This window comes from Zingiber officinale, chromosome 2B (genome assembly GCF_018446385.1).
Source record: "Zingiber officinale cultivar Zhangliang chromosome 2B, Zo_v1.1, whole genome shotgun sequence".
Taxonomy (NCBI): domain Eukaryota; kingdom Viridiplantae; phylum Streptophyta; class Magnoliopsida; order Zingiberales; family Zingiberaceae; genus Zingiber; species Zingiber officinale.
In genome coordinates this window covers 23,689,927-23,716,299 of record NC_055989.1, presented here as the reverse complement: position 1 = coordinate 23,716,299, position 26,373 = coordinate 23,689,927, and the positions used below count along the sequence as shown (strand labels likewise).

Sequence of the window (26,373 nt, the reverse complement as noted above, 5' to 3'; positions counted from 1 at the left end):
AAGCTCGTCGGAAGGCCAAAATCAATTTCTCCTCTAGGTCCTTGTTGTAGCATCAATGAAGCCTCAAATCCACTCATGAAACCCCCATCTTGGTGTCCAAGAGGGGGTCGGCCCATGGCTTGGTGACCAAGCTATAGGGGTCGGCTACTTCCTTCTCAAAGGGGTCGGCCCCTTGCTTGGTGCCCTAGCAAGAAGGGGGCCGACCACATAATTCAAAGTTTAGGGGGCGTTTTGAATTTTTTAAAATATTCTCTTTGTAGATATCTACAAGTTTTAAAAGAGAGATTTTAAAATATAAAACTTTCCTTATTTGAATTAGGCCACATGGTTTGAAAGAAAGTTTAAAAGTTTTAAAACTTCCCTTTTTTAACCATCCTCATGGTTTTAGAAAAAAGGAAGAGAGTTTTAAATTTGAAACTTTCTATTTTTGTAAACCATGTTTAAAAAGGAAATTTTAGAAGAGAAGTTTTAAATTTTAAAACCTGGTTTTAATTTTTAAAACTTTTCTTTTTTAGCATCCACTTTAGGGATTTAAAAGAGAGGTTGTAAAATTTTATAAGAGCTTTTCTTCATTGCTTATAAATTTTTTACAAAAACTATTTTCTTCCTTTTTAAGGGGTCGACCAATCAATGATTGAATCAATCAGGAGGAAGGCAAAAGAAAAATAAAAGGGGAAAAGGAAAAACAAGAGGAAGATTTTAATTTTTGTAAAAATCTTTTCCTTATTTGCCTTGGGAAAGTAATATAAAAGAAGTGGAGGGGAGGCCTCATGAGATATCAATGCTATTCTTTTCTCTCTTCTCTCTAGTCTTCTCCTAAGGGTCGGCCCTTGCTTCTCTTCATGCTAGGGTCGGCCACCTCTTTTGGTTGTTTTGTATGGACGGATACAAAGAGAAGGAGAAGAAGAGGAGAAGTAGGGATTGCATCTATTCTTATTCTATTGCTTGTGCTTCCACTTGTGGCCGGTCCTCTTCCCTTTTCTTTTCCCCTTGCTCTCTTTGTTCCTTGGTGATGGTGGTGTCCGAAACTTAGAGAAGGAGGAGGAGCTTTTGCGTGGTGTTCATCTTGGAGGATCGTCTCCCACATGACGTTCAAGAGGAGGCGAGGAATATGGCAGAAGATCTCGAGGTTATTAGCATACAAAGAAGAGGTATAACTAGTAGTTATTTTCCGCATCATGCTAGTTTTTCTTTGTATGAATTCCAAACACAAGAGGCATATGATTCTAGAGTTTCATATTTGTTTCGAAGTTGTGTTTTTTTTGTTTTGTTTTTCGGATTTGTGATTCTATTGTTCTTTTCGGTTAAACCTAATGTTATTTTAGGAATTAAATATTGAATTTCTATTAAAGGCTTTGTCGAGGCAGTGGTGATGATCCCATACCCAAGAAGGCCTAGTGTCTCGCCATGTTTGACCTAGGAGCCAATTTTAGAGATAAATATTTAATCAACTTTATAACGTAGGTGGATTTGGATCAATAGTGTTAAGTTCCGCTTGCGATCCAAATCTAAACCATTAAGAACAGATAAGTTAAATTTGTAATCAATAATATTAAGTTCCATTTGCGATTCCTAATTTAATTTCTAAAGAACACAATAGGTTGTTTAGGAAATGTTCGACACTTGTACAAAATTTTTGTACAGTGGAACCGGTACTATCTTCCTAGGACCAACCAACAATTGGTATCAGAGCTAGGGTTTGCCTTTGTGTGTTTTGATTTTCAGTTAATTATGCACATGTCATACATAATTTAGGAAGGATAATAGTAGGATGTTCTAACTCTTTGGTTGCAGGCTCCAACTATTATGGCTTATAGATGTTGTGTGTGATTGGACCCTTGGACATGTCAAGGGCATTATTTTTGTGTGTGCATGATTGTATGTGACTAATACAGCAGGAGTTGTATTAGTCCTAGGATTTTAAAAATTTATTTTTGATCTAGATTACATGTACATTCCTTCGTGGAATATAGGATCAATATATGTAAAATTCTATTTTTATCGCGGATCGTATCCTTGCGAGGCGTGGTGCTATTAGAGGACCAGAGACGCAGCGGAATAAAAAGCAAGATAGATGCGACGAATGTACCCGATGATGGTGGCTAAAGAAGGCAGCAGCTAGGGTTGGTGCACATGGAGGGCAGTAATGGAAAAGGTCATAATAGTTGGAAAATTAATTTCCAAATTTATTGCTTTTATTTACTATGATGTGTGTGTGTGTGCATGTGATGTATGCTTGCATAGGTTAACATTCCTCACCTTAAATAACTAAGTGGGAGAGAGATTTTTTTAAAATAAATTCCACGTTCTCCATTACTGGTTTGTAAGTGATGCAAACAAACTTGCGCGTTGGCTCTGAGTGTCTTCCTCCATATCAGATGAGTTTGTTTGCGGATCACTAGATCAAACTTCCATTTTGGATGGTTATAGGAAATTAATTAAGAGAGTGTGATCTTCCCCATCGGAAGGGGCATAATCTTATTTAATGGATTAAGTATCAAGTAATGGTATACACTTAGGCACATTTAATAGTATCCTCCCCATCGGAGTCACTGCTATTATTTGTGTGACCGAAGGAAAACCAACTATTAATTTATCATAAAGATAGATTGACAAGATAATAAAATTAAAACCCTCTCTTATAAATGTTCAATTTTGTATACGTCCACATTATCGTGGCATGCAAAATTCACGGTGTTTAAGGTAATTTTATTTGTCAGGTTGACAAGATAATAAAATTAATGGATAAAACCCCTCTTATAAATGTTTGAATTTTTATACGTCCACACTATCGTGGCATACAATATTCACGGTGTTTGAGGTAATTTTATTTGTCATGAAGATAGGTTGACATGGTTATTAATGGGTATAACCCTCCTCTCACAAATGTTCAATTTTGTATACGTCCACACTATTGTGGCATGTAAAATTCACGGTGTTTGAGGTGTTAGTGAATTTAAATGATATTGTTTTGAGGAATCAATATTATTTTAAATTCAAAGTTTTGATCAAATATTTGATCAGAGATAAACCAACTATTAATTTTATTTGTTATAAAGTTAGATTGACAAGATAATAAAATTAATGGATAAAATTTCCTCTTTAATTTTGTATACGTCCACGCTATCGTGGCATGTAAAATTCATGGTGATTTTAAGGTATTAGTCTTAATCAAATACAGGAGCCACTGATCATGTCTACAATTCATTGCAGGGGTTCTAAGAAACCTGACAACTATATGAAAGGGAAAATACCGTCTACATGGGCACCGCTGTAAAAGTAGCAGATGTTGCAGTGGGAGATGTTTATCCTTTGAAAGGAGTAAAACATTAATTGTCTTGACGTACTAAGTTTTAGAAAGAACTTGATTTCAATTTCTAAAACTATTTATGGATTGATATACTATCTCTTTTGATAACAAAGTTGTTATCAAGAAAAAGAGGGAAGTTATCTGTTTTGGTACATTGGTTGACAATTTATAACTTCCATGATGCGGCAAATTGGAAATTAATAACACATCTTCTAACTCTAATAAGAGAAAGCAACCTTCAGAAATGAACTAATCATATCTTTGGCATCTAAGGCTAGGTTATATTAACTTAAGTAGGATTCAAAGGATAATAGTCGATGAAATTTTGGGTTCATTTGTAGTGGAAACCTTTCCAACCTGCGAGTCTTACTTGGAAGGAAGAATAACAAAGAAGCTTTTTAAGTCTAAGGGGTATAGAGCCAAAGATGTGTTGGAATTGGTTCATTCTGATTTGTGTGGATCTATGACTATCCAAGAAAGAGGTGGTTTCGAATATTTCGTCTTTTTATAGACAACTATTCAAAATACGAGTACATTTACTTGATGCGCCGCAAGTCTAAGTGCTTTGATATGTTCAAAGAGTATTAGGCTGATGTGGAGTAACGTCAAGGTAAAAATATCAAGACACTACGCTGAGATCGTAGTGGCGAGGACCTCTTGGGAGAGTTTAAGAGTCACTTATCAAATATCGGGATTCAATCCTAACTAACTGCACCTGGTACACCCCAATAGAATGGTGTAGTAAGAAGGTATAGAACTCTTATGGAAATGATTAGATCGATAATGAGTTATTCATAAAATTACCAAATTCATTTTAAGGATATATTCTGGAAATGGAAGTGAACCTAGTACCTCCTAAGTTAGAACTCTCTACTCACATAGAATTGCAGAATAGGTGTAAGCCTAATGATCCGGCGGTTAGAACAGGGGACCCCCATTCTGGGGGGTCAATGCCACGCGGGAGTCAAAAGGCCAGGTGGCCGACCGGAGAAGGATGGGCCGACCTCCCGGCCGGCCGACCGGTGAATAACCGATGGCAAAAGGCGCCCTGACAGAAGTCGGGGTTCCGACGCTTAATTGAACAGTAGCGAAGAGCCAAGCGGAAGACCGAAGACAAGGTGACATACTGCTAGCAGTCCCCACAGCACCTTACCGAGGATCTACCCAGCATATCGATGCAAACGGTAGGCCGGACGTGATGTGAGTGTCGTCCGGACGGCGCGTAAGATGAGGGCCGGACGGACGGACTCCCTGTCCAGCCGGCCGGACGGACGCCCCGGCCTGTGGTGGGTAGAGAAGGACAAGAACATCTTATGACAGCTGTCAAGTCCTATAGCTAGGCCATACTCCAAGTCTGACAACGAGGTGTTCTGTTGTCCCAGCGAAGGCGTGCTTGGACTGTAGCGGTATGGCGTCAGGTAAGCTTTCTGACAGACACATACCGAAGTATGGGCTGCGGACACGTATGCGCCTCGGTGGACGTGCATGAGCTCTTGCACCGCTCTATATAAAGAACCTTATACTTCGCCGGAGGTACGCGTTCAAGACCTTTGGAGCCACTTTTTTTGCTGCTTGCTTGTCTGACTTGAGCGTCGGAGGGTCGCCGCCGGGAACCCCTTCCCGGCCCGACTTCTGTGCAAGTTCGCCGAAGGATCATGCAACCAGTCGAAGATCCACGTCAGCAGCCGGGGAGCGCCACGTGCCCAGCGTCCGTTGATTCAGCATTCAGACAGGATCAATTTGGCGCCGTCTGTGGGAACGCTCCTGCATCCGAACGGAAACAATGGACGAGGCTGGACGACAACACACGGTGACGCTTTCCTCGGAGGAACTCGACGCTCTTATCGAGTTGAGGGCCGCCAAGCTGGTGGAGCAAAAACAGAAAGTAGCAGCCGAGCGGCCGAAGCAGCAAGCAACTTCCGAGCGGAAGACCGTCGAGCTCCGACGTTAAATATCGAGAGACGAGACGACGTCTATAAACCTTCCGAGCGGAAGACCGTCGAGCTCCGACGTTAAATATCGAGAGACGAGTCGGCGTCTATAAACCCTCCGAGCGGAAGACCGTCGAGCTCCGACGTTAAATATCGAGAGACGAGCCGGCGTCTATAAACCCTCCGAGCGGATAGCCATCCACGTGATACATTCCGGCGGTAAGAGCCGATCGACGACAGAGCCTGTTCTTTAAGGCCAACATACGGCTGAGCGGCTCGCTTAGCAAAAATAGATGAAAAACCCCTTTGAGGTAAGGTGCAAAGCAAAAGATGGTTAATAAGAATTAAAGATGGGAGCGCGTGAACGAATGACGTTCGCACGCCGAGCGGCTATGCAGTCGCATGGCCAAAGGCGTTTTTTGAAAACAATCGGCTTAAGCTCATGTTAGAGTATGAAGCCAAGCGGAGGAGTTTTAAAGAACACCTTAAACATGACGAAAGAAAAATTTCTTGTCAAAACAAAAGTTGCAAGAACAGAAAGATGATCTATTTACGCCAAACGCTGGGCAAACAAAGGAAATTACAGCAAAAATAAGTTGTGCCGAACGGCAAGGATACAAAAAAGTTGATAGAAAACACTCCTCACGCGTCAAAATCAAAAAGAGCATCAGGAATGACGCCCATCATGGTAGCCAGGTCCTCTGGGGGGATTGTCAGCTCGGAGGGAAGGTGACCTTTAGCTTTCAAGTAATCCACCGCCGCCTTAATCGCCTCTTCGAAAGTGAGGGAAATCTTGTCGGTGAATTTCTCTCCGAAGTCGTCCGAGCGGAAAAATGCCTTCCTCACTTCGTCAGAGCGGGCCGACACCCCATCCTGATACTCTTTGAGCGCGGCTCGGGAAGTATCTTTGGCGGCATGGAGATCCTTCAAGTCTCCTTCAAATTTGAGCAGATCGGCCGAGCGGCTCTCCTTCTCAGTGGCCAGAAGGGCATCCAGTTCCTTGATACGCTCCTCTAGTCCCCGGTTCTCCACCTTCATCAGGTCCATATCCTCGATGGCTTTAAGCTTCCGGGTGGTCGCGGTCTTTACTTCCTTGTCCCGCTGCTTGACCAAGGCTTCGAGGCGGGCCACTTCGCTCGCCAAGCCGGAGGATTTACCCCGTTCGGTTTCCAGCAGCCTTTTGGCCTTCTCCAGAGTGGCCGTCGATTGTCTGCTGTCCCCCGCGGCCTTGAGCTTCTTCAACTCGTCCTCCAGTTCGGCTAGGCGATTGCTGATGGCAATCTGCTCCACCCAGTTCTGCGGACGGATATGAACAAGTTAGAAGTTCGATCCAAAATAACCAACAAAGCAAAACAACATACCCCGGTCGCCTGCTGTAGATTGCTGTCGCCGAGCTGACTAGGAGTCATCATGGCGATTCGGAGACGAGCATCCTCCCAAGCTTTGGCGAGGGGACCCGTGAGTGTGATTTGCTGCTCGGGGACCACCGGCCGATCAGCGGCCGCCATGTATTCTTCCGAAGGGAGGCGCAGGACGGTTTTTATCAATTTGGGGCCACTCAGATCACCCTGAGAAGCAGTGGCCTTACCGGACGGCTCACCGGTGGAGGAAGAAGGACGGTCGCCCAATCGCTTAAGACGCCGCAGAGTTCGGGGAGGACTGGAGGGCGGCACCTCAGAGGTAGCCCTTGGAGAGCCGCGCGGCGTCAGGGTACTCTCTATAGAAACTGTCCCGGATAATATTGGAGCCTCATCGCCCTGCTTGGACTGTGGCTCATCAGATGGAGTTGGTATAGATGCTGATTCTGGCTGTCTGCGCTTCCGAGTTGCCAGGGGAACGTCGTCGGCCGAACGACCCTCTACCTCGACTTGAGTAGAGGGTTCTATGTCGCCCGCGACCTCGTCGTGAGAAGCAGGAGCGTCTAAGACTTCGGGGACATCCTGAGTCCCCTCACCTTCTTCGCCGGCCGGATCAGCTGAAGCCAAGCCCCGCTCGGCGACCTCCTTATTCTTGGCCGCCTCGATCTCAGCGGCTCTCAATTTTAGCCGATCGGTAGCCTTGGCGCGCCACATGACTTCAGCTGCAGAAGTAAAGAATAAATCAGTTAGAACAAAAGAAACGGGAAGATAAGAGAACTTACTCATGCTGCAAGGCAGATCGGCTGGGACGGAAGACAAGCCGAATAGATACATTACTCCCGGAAGGAGCAGCTTATCGATGTGATAACGCTGGCCGACCAGCTGATCGGCTGCATGAAGATAGGCCGCATCGCCTCTAAACTTGCCGAGCTCCGGTTGCGCGGGCATCGCCGTTTGCCACTTGATACGAAAGGCAGGTGGCTCGGGGAAACACAAGTAGAAAAAGTGCTCCTTCCAATATTTGTTGGAGCTCGGCATGTTATCAAAAAGGATGAAACCTATTCTAGATTGGAAAACAAAAGTTCCACACTCGGCTTGCTTAGGGTAGTAGAAGTAATGGAACACTTTGGGGTCTAATGGGATGTTGTTCAATTTAAAGAGAACTACCACCCCGCTCAGTAGCCTAATGGAGTTCGGGACCAGTTGGCCGAGCGGGATGCGAAAATAATTACAAACTTGCAAGAAAAATTTATGGGGTGGAAAGCGTAGCCCGGCCAAAAATTGGTCTTGAAAGAAAAGAATGGTGTCGGGCGGCGGTTCATGTGGCCGGTCGGCGGGCTGGCTAATACAATATGGTGGTCGGAAGGGAGGTCATAAGTTCGAGCGAGGAGTAGTGCGACCTCCTCGTCGAACCGGCTCTCCATGGTCGTGTACCAGAGACCAGGAGCGCCGCCGGTCGACTGTGAAGTACAAGTCATGGGCGAAAACCAGTAAGAGATGCAGGGCAAAAAGAAAAGTTCGAACAGGATGGTGGATTTGAAGGGGACAACAAATAGAAAAAAGAAGGAAGGAGCGAGGAAAAGGAAGGCTTACGAGCAAAAGGGAATATCGAAAGGGGCTTCGAGGTCTTCGGAGAAGCGAGGTCGCCGGAGAAGAAAGGAGCAGTGGGGCGTCGAGGATCGATGAAGCCAAAGTGCGGCGAAGAGGAGAAGTCGGAAGCATTATAATGACGGCCGCAATCAATTTCCACCGTCTGATTTAGGTCGTGAAGAACGAGGCCATCATCCGGCTGTTCATTTCAAACGGCGGATGTCCCATCGGAGGTGACGCCACCGCCATACGCTGACAAGAGCAGGATTGCCACGTGTCAGCAGGACACAGGTCGCATTTGATGAGCGCACCTTACCGTGCCCACCGCACGTGATTTGCAGTAAGGGAAAGGATTTGATAGGGATTTCAAGGGAATACAAGGCACGAGCAAGACACCGCCGACCGGATGAGCACCTCTATGCCTGGCCGAGCGGACTAGTGTAGCGGCCGTTGTCCAGTCAGATCGGCAGTCCAGTCAGTCGGACTTCGCCTCCTTCGACTAGACTTGAGGGGGAGGCAAGTGATCCGACGGTTAGAACAGGGGACCCCCATTCTGGGGGGTCAATGCCACGCGGGAGTCAAAAGGCCAGGTGGCCGACCGGAGAAGGATGGGCCTACCTCCCGGCCGGCCAACCGGTGAATAACCGATGGCAAAAGGCGCTCTGACAGAAGTCGGGGTTCCGGCGCTCAATTGAACAGTAGCGAAGAGCCGAGCGGAAGACCGAAGACAAGGTGACATACTGCTAGCAGTCCCCACAGCACCTTACCGAGGATCTACCCAGCATATCGATGCAAACGGCAGGCCGGACGTGATGTGAGTGTCGTCCTGACGGCGCGTAAGATGAGGGCCGGATGGACGGACTCCCTGTCCAGCCGGCCGGACGGACGCCCCGGCCTGTGGTGGGTAGAGAAGGACAAGAACATCTTATGACAGCTGTCAAGTCCTATGGCTAGGCCATACTCCAAGTCTGACAACGAAGTGTTCTGTTGTCCCAGCGAAGGCGTGCTTGGACTGTAGCGGTATGGCATCAGGTAAGCTTTCTGACAGACACATACCGAAGTATGGGCCGCGGACACGTATGCGCCTCGGTGGACATGCGTGAGCTCTTGCACCACTCTATATAAAGAACCTTATACTTCGCCGGAGGTACGCGTTCAAGACCTTTGGAGCCACTTTTTTTGCTGCTTGCTTGTCTGACTTGAGCGTCGGAGGGTCGCCGCCGGGAACCCCTTCCCGGCCCGACTTCTGTGCAGGTTCGCCGGAGGATCGTGCAACCAGTCGAAGATCCACGTCAGCAGCCAGGGAGCGCCACATGCCCATCGTCCGTTGATTCAGTATTCGGACAGGATCACCTAATTTGAAGCATATTCGGATTCGGGGTAGTCCAGCACATGTGCTGAAGGGAGACACTGATAAGTTGGACAGGAGTTCACTTATTTGTGGATTATCCTAGAGAAGCGAAAGGAGGTTTATAGTCCTAAAAAAATCAGAAGGTCATTGTAAGTACCAATGCCCGATTTTTAGAAGAGGACTATGAAATAAACCACAAGCCTATAAGTAAATTTGGAAATAATAAAGGACATGTCTAATCTAGTACCAACTGTACAAGATGAGATATCATAAGAAACTGTAACATGTGTCACAAATGATGCACAATTGTAGAAAGTGTCTCGTCGTAGTGGGAGGGTTGTTAGACAACCTGAAAGATTCATGTTTTGGGAAAGTCTTTGGACTTGATCCCTAGCGAACATGAACCTGATCCCCGGACATATGAAGAAGCGCTCCAAGATAAGGATGCAGCATCTTGGCAAAGAGCAATGAATACAGAATTAGTATATATGTATTCTAATAAAGTCTGGGAACTTGTAGAACCACCAGATGGTGTAAAAGCCATTGGGTGTTAAAAGGTCTACAATAGGAAAAGAGGGATAAACGGGAAGGTGGAAATTTTCAAAGCACGACTTGTTGAAAAAAGAAATTTTTTCACCAGTAGTCATGCTTAAGTTTATCCGGATTCTTTTATCTATTGCTGCTCATATGGACTATAAGATTTGGCAAGTGGATGTCAAGACAGCTTTCCTTAATAGAAGTCTTGAAGAAAACATCCATATAAAGCAACCAGAAGGGTGTATTGCAAAGGGAAAATAACATCTTGTGTGAAAGCTCAATCAGTCTATGGATTGAAGCAAAGCTTCAAGGTCTTGGACATCTGGTCTAATGAATTAATCCATACCTATGGATTTATTCAGTGACCCGATGAGTTTTGTGTATACAAGAAGTGTGATGGAAACATAGTGGTAATTCTTGTACTATACGTAGATGACATTTTTGGCAGTTGGAAACAATATCAAAGTGTTGTCGGAAGTAAGGGTATGGTTGTCCAAACAATTTGATATGAAAGACTTGGGAGAATGCACACATATTCTCGGAATCAAAGTGATCACAAGAAAATAATGTTGTGTTTATCCTGAGCTTCATACAATTCTAGCTCATTTTAGGATGCAAAACTTCAAGAAAGGTTTCTTACCTTTTCAGCATGGAGTAGCTTTATCTAAAGAGATGTCTCCAAAGACATCAAAGGAGATAAAAGGACATGAAGGCAGTTCCTTATACTTCGGCTGTCGGAAGCCTAATGTATGCTATGTTGTGCACGAGACCAGATATCTGTTTTGCCCAGGGCTTAGTTAGTAGATATCGAAGTAACCCAGGACCGGGACACTAGACTACCGTAAAGCATATATTAAAGTACCTTAGAGGGACTAGAGATTATATGCTAGTTTACTAGGCAGATGATTTGATCCCTATGAGTTACACGGATTTTGACTTCCAATCAGATAGGGACAATAGTAAGACGACCTCGGGGGTTTTTGTGTTTACTTTAGGAGGTGAAGCCATATCTATGGAGGAGTGTTAAGCATAGGTGCTTTTCCAAACTCCACCATAGAAGCTGAGTATGTGGCAGCCTCTGAGGCAGCCACAGAAGTTATATGGCTCAGAAACTTCATGATGGACTTAGACATGATTTCTTGTTTTTCCAAAATTATTACAATTTTTGTAATAATAGTGGTGCAGTAGCAAACTCGAAGGAACCATAAGTACATAAGGCAAGTAAACACAATAGAGCGCAAGTACCACCCAATATGAGACATCGTATAACGAGGAGAGGTTGTTGCCGCCTAGATTACATCAGATGATAGCTTGAGAGATCCTTTCACTAAGGCTCTTAAGGCAAGAGCTTTTGATGGGCATGTTGAAGGGTTGGGAATCAGATGTATGGCAGCAGATATGGCAGCTTAGTCTTTTAGTATAAGTGGGAGATTGTTAGAGTGTATACTAAAAGCCTAGATTTTTGTAAACATTTATATTTGAAATAAAAAGAATCACATTGGTCAATATCTATATTTATATGCTAAGTGTAGTTGTTCAATTGATTTATATTGTAGATAACATGGTGTGTGGTGTCACACACAGAAAATCATGTTATCAATTCCTTATAAATATAAATAGTAGCTCACGACTAAGATGGAAATGAACAAATCATTGGAATAGTTGTAGTGTAATTAGGTATTAGTTTATTTTGACTAATAAATTACACTAGTACACTCTAAGTGTATTGAGTAGGACCATTTAAGGTAAGTTCTTTTATACTGACTTAATAAAAGAATAAGACCTTAGTTATTATGAAAGTGTGTACTCTTAATCCTAATATAATAACAAGCACATATATTTAGTATTTATTTCTTTAACTTATCAAACGGTGAGATTTAGCTCGATAAATCAATAGACCCGATAAGTTGGGAAATGATATTACTTATAGTATGTGTTGTTGATTATAGAAAGAAACTGTGTCCTAGTAATCTAGGTTGAGAATGTCCCCAAGAGGAGCTCATAAGGATTGTCATGTTAAACCCTGCAGGTGGACTTAGTCCGACATGACGATAAGGTTAAGTGGTACTACTCTTGGATTAAGAAATTAATTAAGGTGAGTTATCAGTAACTCATTTAATTAGTGGGCATTCGATATTTTAAACACAGGGAGACTAACATACTCATAATAAGAAGGAGCCCATAATGTAATTTGGGATTGGTGCGGTAGTCAATAATAACTCTCTAGTGGAATGAGTTTTTATTGATGAACTTGAGTTGTGTGTTCGGGGTGAACACGAGATACTCAAGCTCGTCGGAAGACCAAAATCAATTTCTCCTCTAGGTCCCTGTCATAGCCTCAATGAAGCCTCAAATCCACTCATGAAAAGCCCATCTTGATGTCCAAGAGGGGGTCGGCCCATGGCTTGGTGACCAAGCCATAGGGGCCGACCACTTCCTTCTCAAAGGGGCCGACCCCTTGCTTGGTGCCCAAGCAAGAAGGGGCCCGACCACATAATTCAAAGTGTAGGAGGCATTTTAAATTTTTTAAAATCTTCTCTTTGTAGATATCTACAAGTTTTAAAAGAGAGATTTTAAAATATAAAACTTTTCTTATTTGAATTAGGCCACATGATTTAAAAGAAAATTTAAAAGTTTTAAAACTTTTCCTTTTTAACCATCCTCATGATTTTAGAAAAAATGAAGGGAGTTTTAAATTTGAAACTTTCTATTTTTGTAAACCATGTTAAAAAAGGAAATTTTAGAAGAGAAGTTTTAAATTTTAAAACTTTGTTTTAATTTTTAAAACTTTCCATTTTTAACATCCACTTTAGGGAATTAAAGAGAGGTTGTAAAATTTTATAAGAGCTTTTCTTCATTGCTTATAAATTTTTTACAAAAAATATTTTCTTCCTTTTTAAGGGGTCGGCCACCCTTGCTTGGTGCCCAAGCAAGGTGCCGGTCAATCAATGATTGAATCAATCAAGAGGAAGGAAAAGAAAAAAATAAAAGGGGAAAAGGAAAAACAAGAGGAAGATTTTAATTTTTGTAAAAATCTTTTCCTTATTTGCCTTGGACAAGTAATATAAAAGAAGGGGAGGGGAGGCCTCATGAGATATCAATGCTATTCTTTTCTCTCTTCTCTCTAATCTTCTCCTAAGGGTCGGCCCTTGCTTCTCTTCATGCTAGGGTCGACCACCTCTTGTGGTTGTTTTGTATGGCCGGATACAAAGAGAAGGAGAAGAAGAGGAGAAATAGGGATTGCATCTATTCTTATTCTATTGCTTGTGCTCCCTCTTGTGGCTGGTCCTCTTCCCTTTTCTTTTCCCCTTGCTCTCTTTGTTCCTTGGTGGTGGTGGTGGCCGAAACTTAAAGAAGGAGGAGGAGCTTTTGCGTGGTGTTCATCTTGGAGGATCGTCACCCACACGACGTCCAAGAGGAGGGCAGAAGATCTCGAGGTTATTAGCATACAAAGAAGAGGTATAACTAGAAATTATTTTCCATATCATACTAGTTCTTCCTTGTATGAATTCCAAACACAAGAGGCATATGATTCTAGAGTTTTGAATTTGTTTCGAAGTTGTGTTTTTTTTTGTTTTGTTTTTCGGATTTATGATTCGATTGTTCTTTTCGATTAAACCTAATGTTATTTTAGGAAATTAAATATTGAATTTCTATTAAAGGTTTTGTCGAGACAGTGGTGGATGATTTCATACTCAAGAAGGCCTAGTGTCTCGCCATGTTTGACCTGGGAGCCGATTTTAGAAATAAATATTTAATCAACTTTATAACATAGGTGGATTTAGATCAATAGTGTTAAGTTCCTCTTGCGATCCAAATCTAAACCATTAGAACAGATAAGTTAAATTTAGAATCAATAATGTTAAGTTCCGTTTGTGATTCCTAATTTAATTTCTAAAGAACACAATAGGTTGTTTAGAAAAGGTTCGACACTTGTACAAAATTTTTGTACAGTGGAACCGGTACGATCTTCCTAGGACCAACCAACACTTTGCTCCAAACAAACATTTGATAGAGTTGAGCTTTAGTTCGTACTGCCTTAAAATCTGGCAAATTTCCTCCACGTCAGTGCACATGTCAGTCGCCTTGAGGGACTTAATGAGGATGTCGTCCATATAAACCTTCATATTTTGGCCAATATGCTTTCAAAACACTTTGTTCATAAGTCGTTGGTAAGTGGTACCAACATTCTTTAGTCAGAATGGCTTAACATTATAACAATAAGTGCCTTCGGCGGTTATGAATCTAACCTTCTCCTGGTCGTCTCTAACGAGCGACACTTGATGGTACCCCTGATAGACATCCAACATGCAAATTAGCTCGCAACCAGAAGTTGAATCTACCACCTGATCAATTCTCGACAAAGGGTAGTAATCCTTCGGGTATGCTTTGTTGAGGTCCCTGAAGTCAATATTTATTTCCTAGATTTGACACCAGGGCTATGTTGGCTAACCATCTCAAGAACTACACCTCTCGGATGTAGCCAGCCTCTAGTAGAAGTAGACAAGCTACTACTATATCTCTCTTTCTGATCCACATTCTACTAGTAGCTTATTCTGATCCACCCCTATATCTCTCTTTCTCTGCTTGACAGGCGAGGCTTTAGTGAAAATGTGGAGTACGTGTTACATGACCATAGGGGAGATGCTGGTGATATCTTTGGGTTCCCAAGCAAAAGCATCATTGTTATGTGTTAAATACGTAACAAGCTCTTCTTTAAGTTCTTGAGGTAGGTCAGTGCTACTTAGGTAGTGGCTTCGGGCCGGCCTGGTCGAATCTGAACCTCCTCCTTCTCTTCATAGACTAAGGTGGATGGTGCTTTCCGGATGGTGTTGACTTCCATTCGTTGTATCTTCCGGGCAGAGTTCGCCTCGATCTTGATGATTTCTACATAGCACTTGCATGCCACTAGTTGATTCCCCTTGAATTCACTCACCTAGTTTTCTACAAGGAATTTTACTTTCTAGCAGAAGGTTAAGACGATCGAACAAAATTCATTTAGGGTCGGCCGACCCAAAATGACGTTATAGGTTGAGGGCGACTATGAAAGTCGATCGACACGTCTTCATTAGGATCTCCTCCCCTAAGGATATGACGAAAGCTTGGCAGCCTGCTGTGTACTACAGTCGACCACATGAATCTCCATGAGGTGAGCATGTAACTTTCTTCCTCGGTTGGAATCTCCATCAGTTGGACCTCCTGCTATCATGTCAATATCGGTCGGGCGACGTTATTGCGATTCTTGTCCTGTCGTGTTGGGAGCTTTAGTTGGCCTAGACGGGAGCTTATGCTTTATCTGCTGGCGGTGGGGTTGTTCCTTGGCGCCGCTCGACCTCTCGCCGATCTCTTCGGGGTGAGCCACTAAGCCGTTGATAAGGGTGGCGATTGGGTGACGGAGAGCGTCGGTGGAATCTTTGATTGTTGTTCTGACGGCTCGCCAGATTATAACAATCCTGGGTATCATGAGTGGCTGATCGATGGTATGTGCACAATCGTTGCAGAGCTCTCCAAGGAGAATCGGAATATCGTTCTCGCTCGACCTCTACATGCTGCATGGCCTTGGGCCATAGTTCTTGATGATGAGGCAGAAGATCCATTCGAGGTCCCTTAAGTGGAGGAGTGGATAATGCTCGGTGCTCGAGCGTTGGAGTCGTAGCCGGTACAATGACCTCCTTTCTTCAGAAGGCCTGCGCTTCTTCGACATTGATAAACTCGATCGCTAAATCAAGTAAGTGGTTGAAATTCCTCGGAGATCTTTTGATTAGGGAACAAAAAAAAATCATTATCAATGAAATTTTGAGAGAAGATACTCACTAAAATTTCAATGGTAACTGCACAGATATCTATGATCATTTTATTAAATTTTTTAATATGTCCTAAGCGTCTTCTTAGACCCTATTTGAATAAGAAAATGCTAGGGAGTCTTCTTCGATAAAGCTGCACGTAGTTCCAGCCGTGCAATTAGTCAGCGGATGCTGAACCTACAAGGCAGATATATCTGCGAATGGTTGATCCGATCGATCCTCTAATTAATAACTAGAGTGCTGAGTTTGTACGTGTGCATGTGTTTGAGCTAGGATCTATAATCTTACTATTTTATTAAAAATCTCCCCCCCTTTACTAACTAACTTTGGTGAAGCCTAAAATGAATTTACGTTATTGTCCTTTTTTCTATTCATTTTAAAAATAATTCCAAGGTTTATTAGTAATTCCACAAGCGAAACAATCATTGATCTAGAGTTCGAGACTCAGCTACGGCGTATTATTATGAATTTTTCTTATCATTAATTTTCTCTGGTTGTTTTATATAAAAAAAATATAGTTCTCTTTAGTCCCACATCTTAGAATTGACAACACTAGGATCAAAGAAGTTTCTATAAATATTTTAGGCCAACGATGTTAAAAAATATACTTTTCTTAGTTTTTTACTAAGATAAGTATAATATTAAATTAAATTAATTTTTTGCATAGGGAAGTCCGTTACATTAGTTTGTTGTTGGGATTCTCTAGATGGGTTTGACGAATCTATCCAAATAATTAATTCTTGGTTTATAAGGGTGACACTAGAAAATTCAAATAATTCGGATTTTCAAAGACCCAAATAATTTATATATTATTATATTACACACGCAACGCGTGTGCACGATCACACTAGTATATTATAATATATTGGGATGAATAATGAGGATAAAATGTGTGCTGTTTGTTAAAACAATTGAGCTCCTGTAATTGCTCTACTACTATGCGTTATTCAATTCATATCGTGATTTAGATCGATCGGTTGATAAACTCAGTTAGTCTTAAATTTAATTAGTCTTATTAATTAATTTTAACATGATTTATTTAATTTTATAAAAAAAAATTATTTGTTATTAGGATAAATCAAATTTCTTTTAAAAATATATTATAATGAGGGATCAAATTATAAATATATAATGTTTTACTATGACACATAGCTTTGAATATGTAAGTAAATCGATCGAGCTCCTGGGTGTGATGTTAATTAATAGAGTAATAAAAAAATAATAATAATAATTCCGTGGGCTGTTTGTTAAAAGAATTGAGATCCTTTACTTGATCTACTGCGCGTTGTTCATATAGTAAATTTGCAGTTAATAAGAGTAATAATAAAAAAACGACCACAGTGGGAGTCGAACCCACGACCTTCTGATCCGAAGTCAGACGCGCTAATCCACTGCGCTATGCGGTCAGATGTTACAATTTCGTTCTAAGTAATATATGATATTATCATACCCTTTTGCAATACCTGATAACGATTTTTTTTTTTTTTAAAATTAACACTTATCGCACCCAACACCTCCTTCCTTCCCTGCATGGCATGGTCGTATTGCCTTGTCTCTCTCTTTTGGTGCACAGCGATCGTAAAAGACACAGTGCACTTTCGCCGGCCCCTTTTTTCCGAAGGAATTGCTCCCTTTTTGTCTTTTCGCGTGCTTTTCTCTCCGATCTGCATATATATATATATAGCACATGATTGGCGCCGACCTGATCACAGAACGTCGTCGGAAGAAGAAGGTCGCCAATGAGATGTCTCCATTCAATGCCGGATCGACGCGGGTGAGAATTGAGAAGTTCTCCTTGCCTGTCTACCTCTATCCTCTTCCTGTACCTGCACCTCATCGCAGCTGCTAGTGCGATGAACTTTAAGAACCCTTCAAAGCTTTATATAGACCTTAGTTACTTTGGAGGACGGATTTAAGAATTAAGGAAAGTCTTCGCATGGAAAATTTTCCATGAAAATATGTATTACTCCTTTTATGCTTACTTATTATAAAATAATGGACAAATAGATTTATTAATCCGATAATTTTTGGATATGTTTTAATCCCCTCAAATTGGACAGAAAGTCAGGCTCCTTTTTTAATGCATCACTGCCCTCAACGGTGCGAGCAAATAACAACCCTATCAGGAGAGTCCGACTCCTCGGGTCTATTTTTCCCTGATCCATTCTTGATCTCCCCTTAATTGCGATTAGTTGAAATTTGACCGTAATTAATTACGATCCCTTTATGAATTCACATTCCTATCAAGGTTGTACTTTGAATCAGGATAGGCAGTCAGAGGTTGCCGACGATGGGCGGGCTACTGGGTGCTAAGTGGGGGGTGACCTCCGGCCACTTGTGTAGGATCAAAAGTGGGGAGAGGGAGGTGAATAGTGCTCATGACTTTCATATTCGTTTAAACGTCAGAGAGTAAAACACAGTAGAATAAAGATAGAAAAGAAAACTAACAATGCTAATACGACCAAATTTTATTTGATTCGGAGTATATGACGACTCTTATTCCAAGACACACGATCGTCGATCGCTTTTGTTGGGCAATCACTATCAATTCGAATAAGTATAAGTAGAGATTTACAATATTTAAAGAACTATAATAATTTAAATATACCGACAACTATATATTTGAAGAATCGAACCTTCGGTTGTCGGAGCAGCATTTCAGTGTCGTACAGTCATTTCTGGAGTAGCGTGCAAGAGAGAAAGTCGTTAGATTGATGTGTTTGAGTTGCTGGTCGAAGCCTCCTTTTATAGTCTCATCTGAGCGCCTAGATCCCCTCTTGAGCATATGGACTGTGCTGACATGACGAATTCTCATCGAAACTTCATCTTGGAGGTTTATTCATGTCTAGGTGCCCATACCCCCCTCTGAGTGTCTGGATAGCAGACGTGGGTCGACCAGTCATCGCACTTCAACTCAGCACGATGATGAGTTTTTGCCTGTCCAAGCACCTGGAGCAACTCCGGGCACTTGGACTTCATGGTTGCCTGGCTGGGTGCCTAGAGCAACTTCCGGCGGCCGGAGTTCAATTGCCCGAACCACCTTTTTTCCATCTTTTGTCTTCTTTACAAAAAAGAGTTAGTCCAGATAATAGTATATATAAAAAATAATTTTGATATCCTTCGAACTATTCATTCCTGACTTTGAGTTTTGCTGAAACTCTAGGTCTGACCGACTTCTACTGTTTCCTCTTTGGGAAATGCATCATCACCTACTCCTCTCAAAAGAGATTATCTTTTGTCATACCGATCCTCCAGACCGTCTAGACTTTTACTCAGCGTTCGAGACATCATGACTTTCCACTGGACGTTCGATCCCCAACCTATCTAGTTTTCCGCTTGGTGTCTGCGACCCCTAGGACTTTCACCTAGCATTCTCGACCCTAGAATTTTGCCCAATATTATCGATCCACCAAGACTTTGCCCAGTCTCCCGGACTAGGACTTCATTGCCTAACCGCAACTAAGACTTTCCTTTACCTAAAATCACCTAGAATTTTCCTACATACTTAATTCAACTTGTTAGAACAATAACACTTAACTTAGAACCCTTTGTCATTATCAAAATACAGGTTCGATCATTTGGTGCTTCCTGCACCAACAATCTTCCTTTTTTGATTATGACAATACAGTTCATAGTTAAGTTAAGTAAATAGATAATAAGTAAGAACAAGTAAATATTTTCACTAGTAAGAAAAAACTTTTTCAAAAGATAAGTTTTAAAGTGTTGAAATAGAACTAGGAAACTCTTAAAAGTGCGTTAGATTGGGGGTTATCCTTGATAATCTTGATTGTCCATCTAAGATTATCAATAAAAATTCTATTTATTTTAGATAATCACTGCTTTTTGAATAATGATTCATGTCCGATACATTAATAAAAGAAACATGTAATCTGGAATAAAAAACATCTTTAAAAAATATGTTTTTTTTATTCCGGGGTAATGAAATTTATTAAGAAAAATACCCTTGAAAATTTCATTTACTTTTGAAAAAAACCGTTAACTAAAAAACACGTAAGGTAAAAAAAATACGTAAATTTTAAAAAAAAACAAAAAAAAAGTAAAGTAACACAAAAAAAAAACCTTAACCATAAAAATAAATAAATACGTAAACTTCAAAAACCAAAAAAAAAACCTTAAATATAAAAAGACAAATTTTTTTTTTGTAAACTTCGAACAAAAGAAAATAAAACAAAAAACAAAAAAAACAGTAAACCGCAAAAATAGAGAAAAGAGTAAATAAAGGTTTAAAAAATATATGTATAATTGATTTTATAACATAGGATAATACAATAAAATATTAAATCAGATTATATATTAAAAATTTTAAATAAATAAATTTTTATTACATTAATTAGGTTGAATCAAACTGTATTGAATTATATTTTATTTTTTATAATTTTAATTATATGAATATTTAATAATCAGATAACAAAGATAATAAAAATTATATATGATAATTTGAAACAAATATATTCTAAAAGTTTAAAACTCCCCTTTGGTACTTTCTTAGCTTAACAATTTAACTTTTTCTTTTTCTAAAAATTTAGCTTTTCTTTCAGAATACGTAGCTAAACCCTCAGCATAATACTTAACTAAAAAAACACATTTCAAAAAATATTTACATTTTAAAACAATACTTAACCTTTAAATTTTGCTTTTTAAAATTATTTAAACTTACTTTTTAAAAAAACTTAAACTTTAAACTTTATTTTTCAAAAATAGTTAAATTTATTTTTTTTAAAAAATATTTAAACTTATTTTTTTAAAATACTTATTTTGTTTTAAAAAAATACTGTAAGTTTAAATAAATACTTAATTTATTTTTAAAAAATACTTAACTTTAAAGAAAAATCTTAAATTTGAAAACGTACTAACTTTTTCTCATTGACATATATAATAAAAAATATAAGCAGAGAGTATAAGCTATTATTTTTTTTTAAAAAAAATAGTATTTACATTTAAAAATTGTACTTAATTTTAAAAAATACCTAACTTTTAATATTTTTATGATTTTTTTTAATCTCCTCTTTGAGTAATGTCGTAAAAACTTTTTAAGTAAGTATTTTAAATTTGAAGGGGTAGTTAACTTTTTTAAAATGATTATTATCCTAGAGTTCAAGTATAAAAAAACAAATTTTGTAAAAAACAATTATAAATAATTATCTACTTTCCTTAGAAGAAATATTTAACCTTTTAGTTATTAACTATTTACCCTAAGGTAGTAGTGTTTACTTAGTTAGGTTTACTAAAAAGGTTGATTTAACCTGATCAATTTAAATTGATATTTATAGTCCAGGCTTATGTTCATGCACAAATATAAGTATTTTAAATTATAAGAAAAGTTCTAAGTATTCCACATCTTTCTAAGTGTTTTCAATCATAAGCAAGGTAGTCCTAGCATGCTTGTGAAATGTTGGCATCTAAAAGCTATAGGATCATATTTTCTATGGGTAACGTCTAGTTTAAATCATAGTATAACTTGAAAACATTTATTTTGAAAGGATAGGGGTTAAAGTTAAAAACATATATTAACTTTTAAAAGCCAAAAGTTTTGAAAATAGAGTTTTAAAGAAGAACATTGAAACTTAACGAAAAGTAAGCAACCTATTCTACTCTGCACATAGCTAATTATCTCCTAAGTATACTAACTCAAGTTCAAACAAGAGTTTTGTAAAAATTGTTGGTTAGTCCTAGGAAAATCGTACCGGTTCCACTGTACAAAAAAATTTTGTACAAGTGTCGAACCTTTTCTTAAATAACATATTGTGTTCTTTAGAGGTTAAATTAGGAATCGCAGACGGAACTTAACATCATTAATTCCAAATTTAACTTATCTGTTCTTAATAGTTTAGATTTCAATCGCAAGCGGAACTTAACACTATTGATTCAAATCAACCTATGTTATTAAATCCATTAAATATTAATTTCTAAAATTGGCTTCCAGGACTGCATGGCGAGGCACATGACCTTCTTGGATATGGGAGCAACCACCACCGCCTAAACAAAGACTTTTAAGGAAAGCTAATATTTAATTTCCTTAAATAACTCTAGGTTTAACCAAAAAGAACAATCGAATCATAAATTCGAAAAATAAAAGAAAAGAAACACAACTTTGAAACAAATCCGAAAACTCTAGAATCATATGCCTCTTGTGTTTGGTATTTCCAAAAATAACTATACAAAGAAAACTAGTATGATGCGGAAAATAATTACTAGTTATATCTTCCTTTGTATGCAATGACCTCTTGATCTTCTATCGTATTCCTCTTCTTATCCCAGACGTTGTGTGGGCAATGATCTACCGAGATGAGAACCACCCAAACCCTTCTTCTCCAAACAAGTTTCGGTCACCACATAAACTCCAAGAGATGTGAGGTTCGGCCACCACCACCAAGCTCCAAGGGATGCTAGAAACGAAGCCTCCTTTCTCTCCTTCTTCTCTAAGCTAGAATCGACCACCATGGACTTCTCTTATGTTGATGCCGTCGGCCACAAAGGAGGAAGAGAAGAGAAGGAGAAGAGGCCCTAGGGCCAGCCACACCAAGGAGGAAAAGAGAGGAAGAAAAAGAATAGAGTTGTTAGCAATGAAGGCACCTCTACCCCCTCTTTTATAATCCTTGGTCTAGGCAAATAAGGAAATTTAAATAAAAACCTTCCTTAATTCTTTTACCATGAAAAGGAAAATTTATTTAATTAAAAATCAACTCCCTTTTTATTATTATAATGGCCGGCCACAACCAAATCTCCAAGCAAATAAAATTTTAAACACAAATTAAAACTTCCTTATTTGCTTCCGGAAATTTATAAAAAATTTCTCCACTAATTTTTCCCTTCATGGTGGTTTGTAAATAGGAAATTTTATAAATTAAAATCTTTCTTTTAAACATGTGGATAAAAGGTAGTTATCTCTAAAAATTGAAATCTCTTTTCATCTACAAATAAGGAAAGATATTAAATCTTTTCTTAATCTTTTGTAGAAGCTTTATAAAAGAAATATTTAATTTTTAAATTCTCTTTTAAATCATGAACATGGTTAAAAAAAGAAAGTTTTCTCAAAATTAAAATCTACATTTCAATCTACAAATAAGGAAAGATTTCAAATCTTTTCTTAATCTTTTGTAGAAAGCTATAAAAAGAAAGATTTAAATTTCAAACTCTCTTTTAAAACCATGATATCCACATAAGAAATAATTTTAATAAAAATCTCTTTTTAATATGATGTGGTCGGCCACCTAAACTTGGACTCCAAGCAATTGGCCGACCACCTTTAGGCTTGGCCGGCCCTAAGCTTGAGCTTCAAGCTTGGCTTGGCCGGCCCCTATAGGTTGGGTAAGAAGGTGGGTATGTGGTGGGTATAAATCTCTATATACAAGAGGCTACGGTAGGGACCGAGAAGAGGAATTGGTTTTGGTCTCCCGATGAAATTAAGCATCCCGTGTTCGCTCCGAACACATAACTTAATTTCATCAATAATAATTCATTCCACTAAAGAACTATTATTGAACTACCGCATCAATTCCAAATTACATTTTGGGATCCTTCTTATTATGAGTGTGATAGTCTCCCTGTGTTTAAGATAATGAATGTCCACTAATTAAATGAGTTACTGACAACTCACTTAATTAATATCTTAGTCCAAGAGTAGTACCACTCAACCTTATCGTCATGTCGGACTAAGTCCACCTGCAGGGTTTAACATGACAATCCTTATGAGCTCCTCTTGGGGTCATTCTCAACCTAGATTACTAGGACACAGTTTCCTTCCATAATCAACAACACATATTATAAGTAATGTCATTTCCCAACTTATCGTGCTTATTGATTTATCGAACTAAATCTCACCCATTGATAAATTAAGAAAATAAATATCAAATATATGTGCTTGTTATTATATTAGGATTAAGAGCACACACTTCCATAATAACTGAGGTCTTTGTTCTTTTATAAAGTCAGTATAAAAAGAAACGACTTCTAATGGTCCTACTCAATACACTCTAAGTGTACTAGTGTAATTATATAGTTAAGATAAACTAATACCTAATTACACTACGACCTTTCAATGGTTTGTTCCTTTCCATCTTGGTCGTGAGCTACTGTTTATAATTTATAAGGTACTGATAACATGATCCTCTGTGTGTGACTCCACACACCATGTTATTTACAATATAAATTAATTGAACAACTACATTTATCATAAATGTAGACATTTGACCAATGTGATTCTTATTTCTAGATAAATGTTTATACCAAAAGCTAGGCTTTTAGTATACATCTTAACAATCTCCCACTTATACTAAAAGACTATGCTACCATAAATACTGCCATACATCTGATTCCCAATCCTTCAACATGCCATCAAAATCTCTTGCCTTAAGGACCTTAGTGAAAGGATCTATAGGTCATCACCTGATGCAATCTAGGCGGCAACAACTTCTCCTCGTTTATACGATTTCTTGTATTGGGTGGTACTTGCGCTCTATTGTGTTTACTTGCCTTATGGACTCATGGTTTCTTCGAGTTTGCTACTGCACCACTATTATTACAATAAATTATAATAATCTTTGGACAAATCAGAAATCATATCTAAGTCCATCTTGAGGTTACTGAGTCACTCAGCTTCTATGGCTGCCTCTAAGGCTGCCACATATTCAACTTCTATAGTGGAGTCTGAAAAGCACCTATGTTTAACACTCCTCCATAGTTATGGTTTTACCTCCTAAAGTAAATACAAAACCCCGAGGTCGATTTACTATTGTCCCTATCTGATTGGAAGTCATAATCCGTGCAACCCACAGGGACCAAATTATCTGCTTAGTAATCTAGCATATAATCCCTAGTCCTTCTCAGGTACTTTAATATATGCTTTACGGCAGTCTAGTGTCCCGGTCCTGAGTTACTTCAATATATGCTAACTATGCACTGGGCAAAACAAATATCCGATCTCGTGCATAGCATACATTAGGCTTTCCAACAGCCGAAGCATAAGGAACTTGCTTTCATGTCCTTTATTTGCTTTGATGTCTTTGGAGACATCTCTTTTAGATAAAGTTACTCCATGCCTGAAAAGGTAAGAAACCTTTCTTGGAGTTTTGCATGCTTAAAACGAGCAAGGATTGTTTCGATAAATGAAGCTTGGGATAAGTAAAATATATTCTTTTCTTGCGATCCCTTTGATCCCAAGAATATATACATTCTTCAAAGTCCTTCATATCGAATTGTTTGGACAACCATACCCTTATTTCTGACAATACTTTGATATTGTTTCCAACTACCAAAAATGTTATCTACGTATAGTACAAGAAATACCACCACGTTTCCATCACACTTCTTGTATACACAAAACTCATTCGGTTATAAAATAAATCCATAGGTCTGGATTACTTTATTAAACCGGATGTACCAAGACCTTGAAGCTTTACTTTAGTCCATAGACTGATTGAGCTTACACACAATATGCTCTTTGCTCTTTGCAATGAACCATTCTGGTTGCTTTATATGGATGTTTTCTTCAAGACTTCCATTAAGGAAAGCTGTCTTGACATCCACTTGCTAAATCTCCTAGATAAAAGAATCCGAATAGACTTAAGCATGACTACTGGTAAAATAGTTTCCTTTTTCAACAAGCCTTGCTTTGAAAGTTTCTACCTTTCTGTCTATCCCTCTTTTACTATTGTAGACTTATTTTCACCCAATGACTTTTACACCATTTGGTGATTCTACAAGCTCCCAGACTTTATTAGAATACATATATTCTAATTTTGTATCCATTGCATTTTGCAAATATGTTGCATCTTTATCTTGGAGTGCTTCGTCATACGTCTGGGGATCATGTTCATGTTTACTTGGGATCAAGTCTGAAGACTCCCCCAAAAATATGAATCTCTCAGGTTGCCTCACAACCCTCCCACTATGACGAAACACTATCAGTTGTTGTGTATCAATTGTGATACGTGTTGCAGTTTCTTATGATATTTCATCTTGTACAGTTGGTACTAGGTTAGACGTGCCCTTTAATTTCCTTAAGAACAATTTTTACTCATGGGCTTGTGGTTTATAGTATAGTCCTTTTCTAAAATCGGGCATTGGTGCCAACAATGACCTTCCAATTTTAAGGACTACAAACATCTTTTCATTTTTCTAGGATAACTCACAAACAAGTGAACTCATGTTCAACTTATCAATGTCTCTCATGTGCTAGACCACCCAAATCCAAATATGCTTCAGACTAGGCTTACGCTCATTCTGCAGTTCTATGGGAGTAGAGAGTTCTGACTTAGAAGGTACTATGTTCACTTCTGTTTCCAGTGTATATCCTTAAAACAAATTTGGTAATTTTTTGAATAACTCATCATCTATCTTATTATTCCATAAGAGCCTTATACCTTCTTTCTACTACACCATTCTGTTGGGGTGTACCAGGTGTAGTTATTTGGGATTAAATCCTAACTTCTGATGAGTGACTCCTAAACTCTCCTAAGAGGTACTCGTTACT

General features: G+C 39.3%; 1 non-coding gene across 1 annotated transcript; it reads right to left on the bottom strand.

Moving 5' to 3' along the window:
* Window positions 1–17,213: 17,213 nt before the first annotated feature.
* TRNAR-UCG lies at window positions 17,214–17,287 on the bottom strand. The gene has a single exon. It is a non-coding gene; the product is annotated as a tRNA-Arg (tRNA).
* Window positions 17,288–26,373: the final 9,086 nt, after the last annotated feature.